Source organism: Puma concolor, chromosome B1 (genome assembly GCF_028749965.1).
Source record: "Puma concolor isolate L17-30 chromosome B1, mPumCon1.1.hap2, whole genome shotgun sequence".
Lineage (NCBI taxonomy): Eukaryota > Metazoa > Chordata > Mammalia > Carnivora > Felidae > Puma > Puma concolor.
This window is the reverse complement of record NC_141670.1, coordinates 50,585,601-50,600,545: the sequence shown is the minus strand read 5'-3', so window position 1 is coordinate 50,600,545 and position 14,945 is coordinate 50,585,601. Positions and strand designations below refer to the sequence as shown.

Here is a 14,945-nt window from a genome sequence, read left to right as displayed (position 1 = left end):
GCATTAATCCAGAGACAAAATGTATTTCCTAGTTTGCTTCTCATTTATCTTATGCTAGCAGACATCAAGTGTTCCTCTTTAAAATATAAATAGTAACTTGGTCTTTCAGAAAGACTACTATACTTAGAAATGAGGGGCATTATTTCTTCTCCTTTGGAGACAGATTTGCTTTCAAACCTTATACCTCAGTTTCCTAATCTCCCCAAATGGAGATAAGTGTACTGAGACAGAAACAATATATTGTGTTGCTATGACAAGAAAGGACAGAGAATATGAGAGTACTTTCAGCTAATAAATCCTGAAACAACATTCTCACTCCTGTTCATTTACCAACTTTACTATCGCAGGCTACAAAAGCTCTTCACTTGCTTTCATCTTGAACTCAACATATCTAGAACTGAATTCATAATATTCTGCGCCAAAGAATATTCCCAATTCCTTTCATTTATTTCCTCCAGAAAGTATTTACCATACTCTTAACATGTCTAAAACATGTTCAGTATAACTACAGGAGAAGCGAGAATGCAAAATAATCTTCAACCTTGTGGAACCTCCTTTAACCTAAGACATAAAATAAACAAACAGCAAGGACACTACTACAGGGTAGTATAAGTAGCATATCACAGGTGCTCAATCTTCTCTCTAGCTTCTACGCTTGTTAGAGGTGTAAAATTATTAAAGTTGGGATAGAATCACCTCTCCTTTAAATAAAAAAAAGTTGCCAATGTTAATAAAAGGCTTGAGTAAGCAGAATAAGAGAATAATGACAACAAAAAACAAAAACTATTGATCACAAAAAAGCTTAAACTTGGAGGATCAAAAGTTGGATAATTAACAGCTAACCAAATATCCCAGAAAATGTAAGTCAATATTTCTAAAGCATTATCCTTTTAAATCAAATGTTAAAAATTTCTCTTCCTGTTTTCAAAAGAATATTCTCTACACCTTACAAATAAATTATAACAAAGAAAGAATTAAGTGGAAGAAAAAAAGGAATGCATAATCAAGGAAATTCAGTTGATTCATTCCCTCCTTACCATATGTTTCTGGATCCTTCCTTTCTCTAACTCATGCAGCATTTTACTTCAGTATATAATTTCTTAAAATAGTGAGCTCCGGGTCCAGGGCTTGCTCTCCTGATAGAAAATAGAAAAGTGACATGCTATTAGAAAAATACTCAATACTAAAGGCATTATTAAAGAATGTATTTACTGAAGGGGAAGATGCTGGGGGAGTACGAGGACCCCAGGCTCGCCTCATCCCATGAACACAACTAGATAACCACCAAATCGTCCTCAATACCCCAGAAATAAACCTAAAGGCTGGAAGAACAAACTCTACAACTAAAGGTAGAGAAGGCAGGAAGGGTGGACACATGGTTTGTGAGAGAAATGGATCCTGGCCACTGTGGTGGGTGGGGAGCCACAGAAGGGCAAGAGAGACCAGGACACAGGGAACACAAATTCCCATAGCAATTGGCTCGGAAAGCGAGAGGGGCCGAATGTCATGAATTCTTGCAATTGGTGGGGCTTAAAGCCTGGAGTTTTAACAGTGGGGGGGGGGGGGGGCTGGGGGGGGAGGGTACAGACTAAGGGAGAGGCCAAAGGGCATTGGGACTATTCCTAGAGAGAGGGCAGGGCACAGTCAGTGGACTTTCAGTAGAAACATCAATCTGAAGAGCACCTGGAGCACACAGTGGGGAGGTTACCTGCTCATCCTAGAGCCTGGGTAGTATTTGCAGAGAGACCTCTCTGGGAACAATGGAACTGACCTGCACCACTTCTCTCCCCTGCACCTCAGCATAAGCACAGAGTCACCTGCAGGAACCGGCACACCGCTGACACTCCCTACCTAACTTGCTTACACCAAGCCCCCAACCCCTCAAGCTCAGGTGGAACTGCCCTCAATCCCAGCTCAGCAGGACCCCTACCCCAGGAGACTGGCATAACCCCCTGCCCACACCACATCTTCCAACCTGGGAGTTTTGCAGGGCCTTGGTTCAGGCAATAGTGGTAACAGGTCTCATTTCATAAGCAGACCAGAGCACATCTAGTTAGAACTCACCACATTCAGGCCAGGGATGAAACACTGCTCACAACAGACAAAGAAAGCCTCTGCAGACAACTGGCCTGAAGGATAAAGTGACCAGAACACAATAGCAGAGCACATGCAGCACACATTGAAGACACTCTCTGAAGTGCTAGGCCCTGGGGAACACGGGACACTACACTGCAGGGCACTACTAGATCTCTTCTTCATAAGGCCATTACCCTCAAGAACAGGAGACATACCTGACTTTCCTAACATAGAGAAACAGGACCAGAGAATTAGAATAAATAAGAAGACAGAGGTATCTGTCCCAAATGAAAGAAGAGGAGAAAGCCACAGCCAGAGATATAAGTGAAACAGATATAAGTAACATGCCTGACAGAGAATCTAAAGTAATGATCCTAAAGATACTAGCTGGACTTGAGAAAAGAGTGGAAAGCATCACTGAGACCATTAACACAGAGATAAGGAATAACATAGCAGAGATAAAGGGCTCAATAAATGAAATTAAAAACACACTTGATGGAATGAACAGCAGGTTGGAAGAACCAGAGGAACAAATTAATGACATAGAAGACAGAGTAATAGAAAGTAATCAAGATGAACAAAAGAGAGAAAAGAAAACTACACAAAACAAGAACAGACTTAAGGAATTCAGTGACTCCATCAAACATAATACCATTAGTATTACAGTAGTCCCAAAAGAAGAAGAGAGAGAAAGGGGGCAAAAAATTTATTTGAAGAAATCACAGCTTAAAACTTCCCTAATATGGGGAAGGAAACAGATATCCAGATCCAATAAGTACAGAGAACCCCCAACAAAATCAACAGAAGGCAATCCACACCAAGAGATATTGTAATTAGAATAGCAAAAGGTAGTGATAAAGAAAACACGTTTAAAGAAACAAAAGAAGGCAGTTACATACAAAGGAAACCACATAAGCCTATCAGTGGATTTTCAGCAGAAACTCTGAAAGCCAAAAGGGAGTGGCATGATATATTCAGAGTGCCAAATGGGAGAAATCTACAGACAAGAATACGCTATCCAGCAAAGCTATCATTCAAAATAGAGGAAAGATAAAGTTTCCCAGACAAACAAAAAAATAAAGGAGTCTGTGACCATTAAACCAGCCCTGCAAGAAATATTAAAGAGGACTCCAAGTAGAAAGAAAATATCAAAAGTGATAGTATGAAAGTAGGAAACAAGAGAAAAAAAAATGAATATTTCTGTAAAAAAACAGTTAAGGAACTCACAAAGTAAAAGGATATATAACACCATATACCTAAAATGTATGGAGGAGAAGTAAAGAATGAGTTCAAACTTAAACAACCATCAACTTAATATACACTGTTATATGCAGATGTTATACATAAATCTAATGGTAACCACAACTAAAAACTACTAATAGATATGCAAATAATAAAGAAAAAGGAATCCAAATATATCACTAAAGAAAACTTGTAAACCATGAGGGAAAGAGAAGAACAAATCAGAGAAAAACTTCAAAAATAACTGCAGAACAAGGAATAAAATGGCAATAAATACCTATCTATCAATAATTACCTTGAATGTAAATGGACTAAATGTTCCAGTCACAAGACATAGGTGACAGAATGAATTAAAAAACAAGACCCACCTATATGCTGCTTACATGAGATGCATTTTAGACCTAGACACGTGCAGACTGAAAGTGAAGGAATGGAAAAATATTTATCATGCAAATGGATGTCAAAAGAAAGCCATAGTATTCATATCAGACAAAACAGATTTTAAAACAAAGACTGTTAACAAGAGACAAAGAAGGTCACTACATAATAATAAAGAAGACAATCCAACAGAATGATATAACATTATAAATATTTATGCACCCAACATGAAAGCACCCAAATACATAAAACATTTTATAATAAACATGAAGGAACTAGTCAATAGTAATACAATAATAGTAGGGGACTTTACTTATTTATCTATCTAGTTATCTTTTTTTTATTTTATTTTTTTTAACATTTATTCATTTTTTGAGAGAGAGACAGAACGTGAGTAGGGGAGGGGCAGAGAGAGAGGGAGACACAGAATCTTAAGCAGACTCCAGGTTCTGAGCCATCAGCACAAAGCCCAACACAGGGCTTGAACTCATGAACCATGAGATCATGACTTGGGCGATGTTGGACACTTAACCAGCTGAGCCACCCAGGTGCCCCTCTATTTATTTATTTTTAAAGCAAGCTCTGTGCCCAATGTGGGGCTTGAACTCACAACCCTGAGACCAAGGGTCACATGCTTTACCAACTGAGACAGCCAGGTGCCCCAATAATAATAGGGGACTTAACCTGACACTTATATCAGTTGACAGATCATCCAATCAGAAAATCAACAAGGAAAAATGGCTTTGAATGACACATTGGATCAGGTGGATTTAATAGCTATATTAGAACATTCCACCCTAAAACAGTAGAATACATATTCTTTCAAAGTGCACATGGAACATTCTCCAAAACAGACCACATATTAGGCCACAAAACAGATCTCAACAAATTCGAAAAGATCGAAGTCATACCATGCATCTTTTCTGACCACAACAGTATGAAACTAGAAATCAAACACACACACATTAAAAAAAAAAAAAAAATCTGGAAAGAACACAAATACATGGAGGGTAAATAACATGCTACTATGCAATGAATGGGTCAACCAAGAGTGCAAAGAAGAAATCAAGAAGTACATGGAAACAAATGAAAATGAAAACACAAGGGTCCCAAACCTTTGGGATGCAGCAAAAGCAGTTCTGAGAGAGAAGTTTACAGCAATACAGGTAACAACCTAACCTTAGATCTAAAGGAGCTAGAAAAAGAACAAACAAAACCCCCAAACAACAGGAGACAATAAAGATTAGAGCAGAAATAAATGATAGAGAAACAAAAAAACAGTAGAAGAGATAAATAAACCAGCAGCTGGTTCTTTGAAAAGATCAACAAAATTCATAAACCTCTAGCCAGACTCATCAAAAAACAGAGAGGACTCAAATAAAATTATAAATGGAAAGAGGAGAAATAACAACCAACACCACAGAAATACAAATAATTTCAAGAGAATATTATGAAAACCTAATGCCAACAAATTAGACAACCTAGAAGAAAGGGATAAAATCCTAGAAACAAATAACCTACCAAAACTGAGATAGGAATAGAAAATTTGAATAGACCTATTAGCAGCAAGGAGACTGAATCAGTGATCTAAAAAAAAAAAAAAAAACCTCAAAGAATGAAAAGTCCAGGACCAGACAGCTTCATAGGCAAATTCTACCAAACACTTAAAGAAGAGTTAATACCCTTTATTCTCAAACTATTCCAAAAAGTAGAAGAGGAAGGAAAACTTCCAAATTAATTGTGTGAGGCCAGCATTACACTGATACCAAAACCAGATAAAGACACCACAAAAAAAAGAGAACTACAGGCCAATATCTTTGATGAATATTGATGCAAAAATCTGCAATAAAATACTAGTAAATAGAATCCAACAATACATTAAAAAAATCATTCACCATGATCAAGTGGGATTTATTCCAGTATACAAGGGTGGCTTAGTCTCTGCAAATCAATGTTATACATCACATAAATAAGAAAAAAGATAAAAACCGTATGATCATCCCAATAGACACAGAAAAAATATTTGACAAAGTACAATATCTATTAATGATAAAACTTCAACAAAGTAGGTTTAGAGGGAACATACCTCACCATAATAAAGGCCATATATGAAAAAACTACAGTGAATATCATATTCAATGGGGAAAAACTGAGAGCTTTTCCCCTAAGGTCAAGAACAACACAAGGATGTGCACTCTCACCATTTTTATTCAACAGAGTACTGGAAATCCTAGCCAGAGCAATCAGACAACATAAAAAAATAAAAGACATCCAAATTGGTAAGGAAGAAGTAAAACTCACTATTTTCAGATGACACGATACAGAAAACCCTAAAAATTCTACAAGAACCAATAAATGAATTCAGTAAAGTCACAAGATACAAAATCAAGGTACAGAAACCTGTTGCATTTCTATACACCAATAATAAAGCAACAGAAAGAGAAATTAAGAAAACAATCTCATTTCCAACTGCACCAAAATTAGTAAAATACCTAGGAATAAACCTAACCAAAGAAGTGAAAGACTTGTACTCTGAAAACTATAAAACACTGATGAAAGAAACTGAAAATGACATAAGAAATGGAAAGATATTCCCTGCTCATAGAGAAGAATATTATTAAAATGTCTATACTACCCAAAGCAATCCACACATTTAATGTAATTTCTATCAAAATACCAATACCATTTTTCACAAAGCTAGAACAAACAATCCTAAAATTTATATGGAAACACAAAAGACCCAGAATCGCCAAAGCAACTTTGAAAAAGAAAAACAAAGCTGGAGGTATCACAATTCCAGACTTCAAGTTACATTACAAAGCTGTAGTAATCAAAACAGTATGGTACTCCCACAAAAACAGACACCTAGATCAATGGAACAGAATAGAAAACCCAGAAATGAACCCACAACTACACGGTCAACTAATCTTCAAGAAAGCAGGAAAGAATATCTAATGGGAAAAAGTCTCTTCAACAAATGGTGTTGGGAAAACTGGATAGCAATATGCAAAATATAAAACTGGAGGGGTGTCTGTGTGGCTCAGTCAGTTAAGCATCTGACTTTGGCTCAGGTCATGATCTCATGGTTCATGAGTTTAAGTCCCGCATCAGTCTCTGTGCTGACACCTCAGAACCTGGAGCCTGCTTCAGATTCTGTGTCTCCTTCCCTGCCAATTCAGACTCTGTCTCTCTCTCAAAAATAAAGTTTTTTTTTTTGTTTTTTTTTTTGTTTTTTTTTTGTTTTTTTTTTTTTAAATTTTTTTTTTCAACGTTTTTTTTTTTATTTATTTTTGGGACAGAGAGAGACAGAGCATGAACGGGGGAGGGTCAGAGAGAGAGGGAGACACAGAATCGGAAACAGGCTCCAGGCTCCGAGCCATCAGCCCAGAGCCTGACGCGGGGCTCGAACTCACGGACCGCGAGATCGTGACCTGGCTGAAGTCGGACGCTTAACCGACTGCGCCACCCAGGCGCCCCTCAAAAATAAAGTTTAAAAAAAATTTTTTTTAAATGGAACTGGATCACTTTCTTAATTTTTTTTTTCAACGTTTATTTATTTTTGGGACAGAGAGAGACAGAGCATGAACGGGGGAGGGGCAGAGAGAGAGGGAGACACAGAATCGGAAACAGGCTCCAGGCTCTGAGCCATCAGCCCAGAGCCTGACGCGGGGCTCGAACTCCCGGACCGCGAGATCGTGACCTGGCTGAAGTCGGACGCTTAACCGACTGCGCCACCCAGGCGCCCCTGAAACTGGATCACTTTCTTATACCAAACACAAAAATAAACTCAAAATGGATTAATGAATGACCTAAATGTGAGACCTGAAACAATAAAAATCCTAGAAGAGAGTACAGGCAATAAGGTCTCTGTCATTGGCTGTTGCAACATTTTTCTAGATACGTCTCTGGAAGCAAGGGAAATAAAAGCAAAAATAAACTATTGGGACTACATCAAAATAAAAATCTTCTGCATAGTAAATGAAGCAATCAACAAAACTAAAAGGTAACAGACAATCCAATTTAAAAATGAGAATAAATGAACAGTTTTCCAAAGAAGACATACAGACGGCCAACAGACACATGAAAAGATAGATGCTCAATATCAATCACCATAGAATTTAACATTCAAACAGAGACACCCTTTTAAGTGAAAAGGGATGCTATCAATAATTACACTGGAACAAGAGGCATAAATTAACACTCTTGAAGACAAATCATCCAGATATATAGTTACCTATTTGTGTGCTCTAAGAAGAGGGAATAAACCAAAACAATGAAATGTTAAAAAAAAAAAAAAAAAAAGTTCCTACCTTTTAGAAGTATATACTGAGATTTTTACAGAGAAAACAATTTATCTGGAATTCACTTAAAAGTAAACAGGATGAATGAGGGTGGTGAAGAGTGTTTAGAAGTATAGATGAAACAAGATTAGCCATGAGCTAACTGCTGTTGACACTGAATGATGGGGATACAAGGGGATTTATTATACTATAGTTTGCATTTACATGTTTGTAATTTTTTACATTTAGAACTCTCAAATATATTACACAGAGTCTAAACAAAATGTTTTTTTAAATGTCATCTGGAGACTGGCTACACTTAATCTAATACTGCTAGTGCTACCAACTTATATGAACACAGGTAGGAAAAAAAACAAAAGTTCTAATGGGAACCAATAATTCAATAATGATTCAAAAGAATTTCTTCCAATTAAGTTCCATCTCTTTTATTGGAATAAAGCAAAACTGTCATCAATGTCCAGGAGCATAAACGTTCTTTCCTAAACAGCTAATTAAATTATTGCAAGCACAAAAGAAAAAGAAAACCCCCAGTCTCCTCTGTCATTCTCTGGAAAATGGCAATGAAGTTATTAGGATCTAGAAATAAATGTCAATGAAACACTGATAAGAAGCAATCTCCAGAGTTGTTTTTTTTTTTTTAATCCAACTACAATATAACCTGCCTTATTCTTTACCATCTGCCCCAGCAGTGAATGCCTAACTTGTCAGCCTGCTTTAAAATTTTCTTAAATCTTTTTTTTTTTTTTTTGAGAGAGAGAGAGAGAGAGAGAGCGAGAGAGAGAGAAAGCATAAGTGGGAGAGGAACAGAGAGAGGGAGAGAGAGGGAGACACAGAATCCGAAGCAGGCTCCAGAGTCTGAGCTGTCAGCAGAGCCTGACACAGGGCTTGAACTCACCAACCGTGAGATCATGATCTGAGCAGAAGTTGGACACTTAACCAACTGAGCCACACAGGCACCCCTTAGCCTGCTTTTACAATGCATTCTACACACAGCAACCAGAATCATCATTTTAAAAACATGAATTAGAATTTTTGTTAATGTTCATTTATTTTTGAGAGAGAGACAGAGCGCAAGCAGGGAAGGGGCAGAGAAAGAGGAAGACACAGAATCCAAAGCAGGCTCCACCTAGGCTCCAAGCTGTCAGCACAGAGCCCGATGTGGGGCTTGAACCCATGAACTGTGAGATCATGACCTGAAGTGAAGTTGGACGTTTAACTGACTGAACCAGCCAGGTACTCCAAAACATGAATTAGAATATTGGTGGTTCAAGAGGGCAGTGTAGGAAGACCATGAATTCACCTCCTACCAAGGACACACTGAATCTATTCCTACATATAAAGCAATTCCTCCTGAAGAAGAATCAAGGGCTGACTGAACAACAACAACAAACACTTCTACACAACAAACAATGGAGGGAACACACAGAAAGGGGTAGGAAACAGAGACACTGTAATGACAGGAACCCCACCCACAAAATATCAAGCTGCAGTAGGGAGGAATGTTACTGAGGGGCCTGTGCACTGACTCATGTACCCCAGGTCACAGTGAGAAAACAGTGATTTAAAGGGCAACTACACAACAAGTGAGGGAAATTCATTTATTAACTCCTGAGCATACACTATACAGGAGGGAAACTGCTCGAGCTCTGTGGAGTCAGAGGCACCAGTGAGCCCTTCCACCTTGATAGTTTGAACAAGAGCAAGGTCCAGGTGCTCTAGGTCCTGCTAGGGCCTCCCCAGCACATCCCAGACTCCCAACCCACACTAGCTCCAGCCGTTCCACCAAGGCAGCTCCTGTGTAACACGCTGCATGCATCCTTTGGCCCATGCTCACTCCAACTGGCCTTATAAGAAATGTTAAGGAGTCTTTAAGTGGAAAAGAAAAGGCCATTACTAGAAATAGGAAAATCAATCATAACTACAATAAATAGTAAGGGATACAAAAAAAAATGGATGTAAAACATGAAGTCAAAAACATAAAATGGTGGGGGTGGGAGAGTACAAATGTAGTGCTTTTAGAATGCATTTGAACTTAAGTGACTAACAACTATGTATATAGGTCAATACATATGAACTTCACGGTAACCACAAACCAAAACCTACAAAAGATACACAAAAAATAAAGACAAAGGAACCCAAACATAACATTAAAGAAAACCATCAAACCACAAGAAAAGACACTAAGAAAAGAAGAAAGGAACAGAAAAGGGCTACAAAAACAACCATAAAAAAATTAACAAAATGGCAATAAGTACATATGTATCAATAATTACTTTAAATGTAAAGAGACTTAACGCTCCAATCAAAAGATAAAGTGTGAAAGGAAAAAAAAAAGGCCCAATATGCTGCCTGTAAGAGACTCACTTCAGATCTAAAGACACACAAAAGCTCAGAGTAAAAAGATAGAAAAAGGCATTCCATGCCATGCAAACGAAATGAAAAGAAAGCTGGAGTAGCAATATTTGTATCAGACAAAACAGATTTTAAAACAAACACTGTAAAAAAACACAAAGAAGGACACTACATAATGATAAAAGGGTCAATACAAAATGAGGACATAACATGCATAAGTATTTATACATCTAACACAGGGGCACCTAAATATTAAAAACAAGTATTGGGGCGCCTTGGTGGCGCAGTCGGTTAAGCGTCCGACTTCGGCCAGGTCACGATCTCGCGGTCCGTGAGTTCGAGCCCCGCGTCGGGCTCTGGGCTGATGGCTCGGAGCCTGGAACCTGTTTCCGATTCTGTGTCTCCCTCTGTCTCTGCCCCTCCCCCGTTCATGCTCTGTCTCTCTCTGTCCCAAAAATAAATAAACGTTGAAAAAAAAATTTTTTTTAATATTAAAAACAAGTATTAATGGACATAAAGGGAGAAACTGAAAATAATACAATAATAATAGGGAACATCAAACTCCCAATTACATTAATGCATAGATCCCCTAGACAGAAAATCAACAAGTAAACAAACATTGGCCTTAAACAACACATTGTACAGAAAGACTCAATAGATATATATACAAAACATTTTATCACAAACTGCAGGATACACTTTTTTTTCAGGTACACATGGAACATTCTCCCCGATAGATCACGTTAGGCCACAAAACGAGTCTCAATAAATTCAAGAAGACTGAAATCGTATCAAGCATTTTTTCCAACTACTAACAGTATGAAACTAGAATTTAGTTACAATAAAACGAGAAATTCCAAAACACAAACATGTGGACACTAAATAATATGCTACTAAAAAATAAAACCAATGGATCTATGAAGAAATCAAAGAGAACATTTTAAAAATACCTTAACACAAATTAAAATAGAAACCCAACTTTCCAAAATCTATGGGACAAGCAAAATCAGTTCTAAAAGGAAGTTCACAGCAATGCAAGCCTCTCTCAAAACACAAACAGACAAAATCCCAAATTATAAATAATCTAAAAGAATTAAAAAAAGAAAAACAATGCCCAAAGTCAGTAAAAAGTAAAGAAATAATAAAGATCAGAGCAGAAATAAATGAAACAAAGATAAAGAACAGAAAAGACCAATAAAAAAAAGATCAATTAAAAGCTGGTTCTTTGAAAAGATAAACAAAATCAATAAACCTCTAGCCAGATTCAAGAAAAAAAGCACCCAAATAAATAAAATCAGAAATGAAAGAGAAGTTACAACTCACACCACAGAAATACAAAAGGATCATAAAAGACTTACAATTATACACCAACAAATTGGAAAGTATAGAAAAATAAATCAATTCCTAGAAACATAACCTTCCAACACTGAATAACAAAGAAACAAAATCTGAATAGACCAATTATAAGTAATGAAATCGGGTCAGTAATTTTAAAACTCCCCCAAAAACAAAAGTCCAGAACTGGATGGCTTTACACATGAATTCTACCACATAATAAATATCTAGTACTGATCCTTCTCAAATTATTCCAAAAAACTTAAAGAAGTAAGGAATGCTTCCAAACTCATTTTATGATGCCAGCATTACCCTGATACCAAAACCCAGAAAAAGACACCACAAAAAGGAAGTAAATAACAGGATGATATCCTTGATAAATCCAGATGCACAAACTTTCAACAAAATATTAGCAAACTGAATTCAACAACACGTTAAAAAGGTTCACATACCATAATCACATGGGGTTTATTCCAGGAATGCAAAGATGGTTCAACATTCACAAATCAATCAACACAATACACCACATTAAATAAGCAAAGGATAAAATGCACATGGTCATTTCAATAGATGCAGAAAAAGCATTTGACAAATGCTACATCCATTTATGATAAAAAAAAAAAAAAACTCTCAACAAAATGGGCATAGAAGGAATGTACCTCAATGTAATAAAGGCCACATTTAACAAACCCATAGCTAGCATCACACTCAGTGGTGAAAAGCTGAGAGTTTTTTCTCTAAGATCAATAATAAGACAAGGATGCCCATTCTTGCCACACATTCAACATAGCATTGGAAGTCCTAGCCACAGCAATTAGGCAAGGAAAAGAAATAGAAGGCATTCAAATGGAAAAAGAAGTAAAACACTATTTGCATATAAGATACCATATATACACACACACACACACACACACATAACCCTAAAGGCTCAACCAGCAAACCACTAAATGAATTCAGTTAAGCAGCAGGATACAAAATTAGCATACAAAAATCAGCATTTCTATACACTAATAACAAGCGATTGTAAAGAGACATTAAGAAAATAATCCCATTTACAATTGCATAAGAAAACATAAAATGCCATTTTTAAATTTTTTTTTTCAACATTTATTTATTTTTGGGACAGAGAGAGACAGAGCATGAACGGGGGAGGGGCAGAGAGAGAGGGAGACACAGAATCGGAAACAGGCTCCAGGCTCTGAGCCATCAGCCCAGAGCCTGACGCGGGGCTCGAACTCACGGACCGCGAGATCGTGACCTGGCCGAAGTCGGACGCTTAACCGACTGCGCCACCCAGGCGCCCCTAAAATGCCATTTTTAATCTTGCCTCTGCTCTCTGCTGATGTGCTGCACTGGGGGTTCTGGAATGGTAAGTAGTTCAGGATACACAGCCTCTTGGGCAACTAGGCCAGGGGTGAGTCTGAGGGTCCCATGACCTGAATGTGTGGAGGGCAGCAGCCTGGCCCAGACCACATTGTCCAGGAGACCTCAAGAAGTCCCCAAGAGGCTCCCAGTCTGTGTTCCCATGCCAGGATATGGGGAGGTTGGTTTGAGTACATTTTAGTTTACTTGTCATCAGCTGTATGCCAGGCAGAGATTTCTCTCATGCAAAAGAGAGAGACCTCACTGTATAACTGTCATGTATGCCTGCCCTATCACAGTGTGAAATCACATCACCAATTAAGGTGCCATTTAAGGTTTAGATCTTGATAACTGTTTCAAGTTGTAAAACTCTGCAAAAATCAAATGAATATCATTAACTTTGCAGGTGAAAGATGGATGCTTGAAACAGACTGCTGCTAACTGAATCTTTTCTAGGAGCGCAAAGGTGACCTAAGGATGTCCTCAGTAAAAAAAAAAAAAAAAAAAAAAAAAAAAGAAAGAAAAAAAGAAAACTTGACCTTCACAAAAGTTTCTTGGATCATTTAACATTTCCAGGAGTCTGAGGGGTACTGAAACTATTGCTTCTGGACAGTCCATAAATATACATTTAAAACAGTGGGACTACGAATAAATATTTCAATAAGCTTCTTGGAAAAAAAGAAGGAATAAAATATATAGGAATAAATTTCACCAAGGAGGTAAAAGACCTGTACTCTGAAAACTATAGGACATTGATACAAGAAACTAAAGGCAACATAAATAGATATTCTGTGCTCATGAATTGGAAGAATTAATACTGTTAATGTTAATTTTTGAGAGAGAGAGAGACAGAGACAGAGACAGAGAGACAGAATGCAAGCAGGGGTTGGGGCAAAGACAAAAGGAGACACAGAATTGGAAGCATGCTCCAGGCTCTGAGCTGTCAGCACAGAGCCCAACAACACGTGGCTCAAACCCACGAACTGCAAGATCATGAACAGAGCTGAAGTCGGACGCTTAACTGACCGAACCACTCAGGTGCCCTGGAAGAATTAATACTGTTAAAATGTCCATACTACTCAAAGCAATCCATAGATTTGATGCAATCCCCATCAAAATACCAGTGGCATTCTTCACAGTAATAGAACAAACAATCCTAAAATTTGTAAAAAACCACAAAAGACCTCAAATAGCTAAAGCAATATTGAGAAAGAACAAAGCTGGAGGTATTATGTTTCCTGATTTCAAACTATACCACAAAGATATGATGATACTGGCATAAAAACACACACATAGATCAATGCAATAGAAAGCCCAGAAAGAAACCCACACATATGTGGTCAATTTACACAAGAAGCGCCAAGAATATACAATGGGGAAAGGATACTATTTTCAATAAATGGTGTTGGAAAAACTGGACAGCTATGTACAAAAGAATGAAACTGGACTTTTATCTTACACAAAAATATCATACACAAAAATAAATTCAAAATGGATGAGACTTGAATGTAAGATCTAAAATAACTCCTAGAAGGAAATATAGGCAGTAATTTATTTGACATCAGTCTTAGCAATATTTTTTGGATCAGTCTCCTCAGACAAGGACAACAAAAACTAAAACAATTGAGATTATATCCAACCAAAAAGCTTTTGCAGAGCAATTCAGGAAACCATCAACAAAATGAAAAGGCAACTACAGAATGGGAGAAGATATCTGCAAATCATACATCTGATAAGAGATTAATACCAAATTATATAAAGAACTTACACAATTTAATATCAAAAAACCAAACTGATTAAAAACTGGGCAAAGGATTTGAATAAACATTTTTCCAAAGAAGATACACACACACCCAAAAAGCACATGAAAAGATGCTCAACATCATTAATCATCAGGGA

General features: G+C 37.3%; 1 protein-coding gene across 6 annotated transcripts in view; it reads right to left on the bottom strand.

The window, feature by feature from the left end:
* EXTL3 (exostosin like glycosyltransferase 3) overlaps positions 1 to 14,945 on the bottom strand; it is a 132,376-nt gene that overhangs the window by 38,187 nt on the left and 79,244 nt on the right. For all 6 annotated transcript variants that reach the window (XM_086703783.1, XM_086703785.1, XM_086703784.1 and 3 more), the window contains one exon: positions 1,038 to 1,136. The gene's annotated coding sequence lies outside the window, so the exon portion shown is untranslated. The remainder of the gene's footprint in view (positions 1 to 1,037; positions 1,137 to 14,945) is intronic.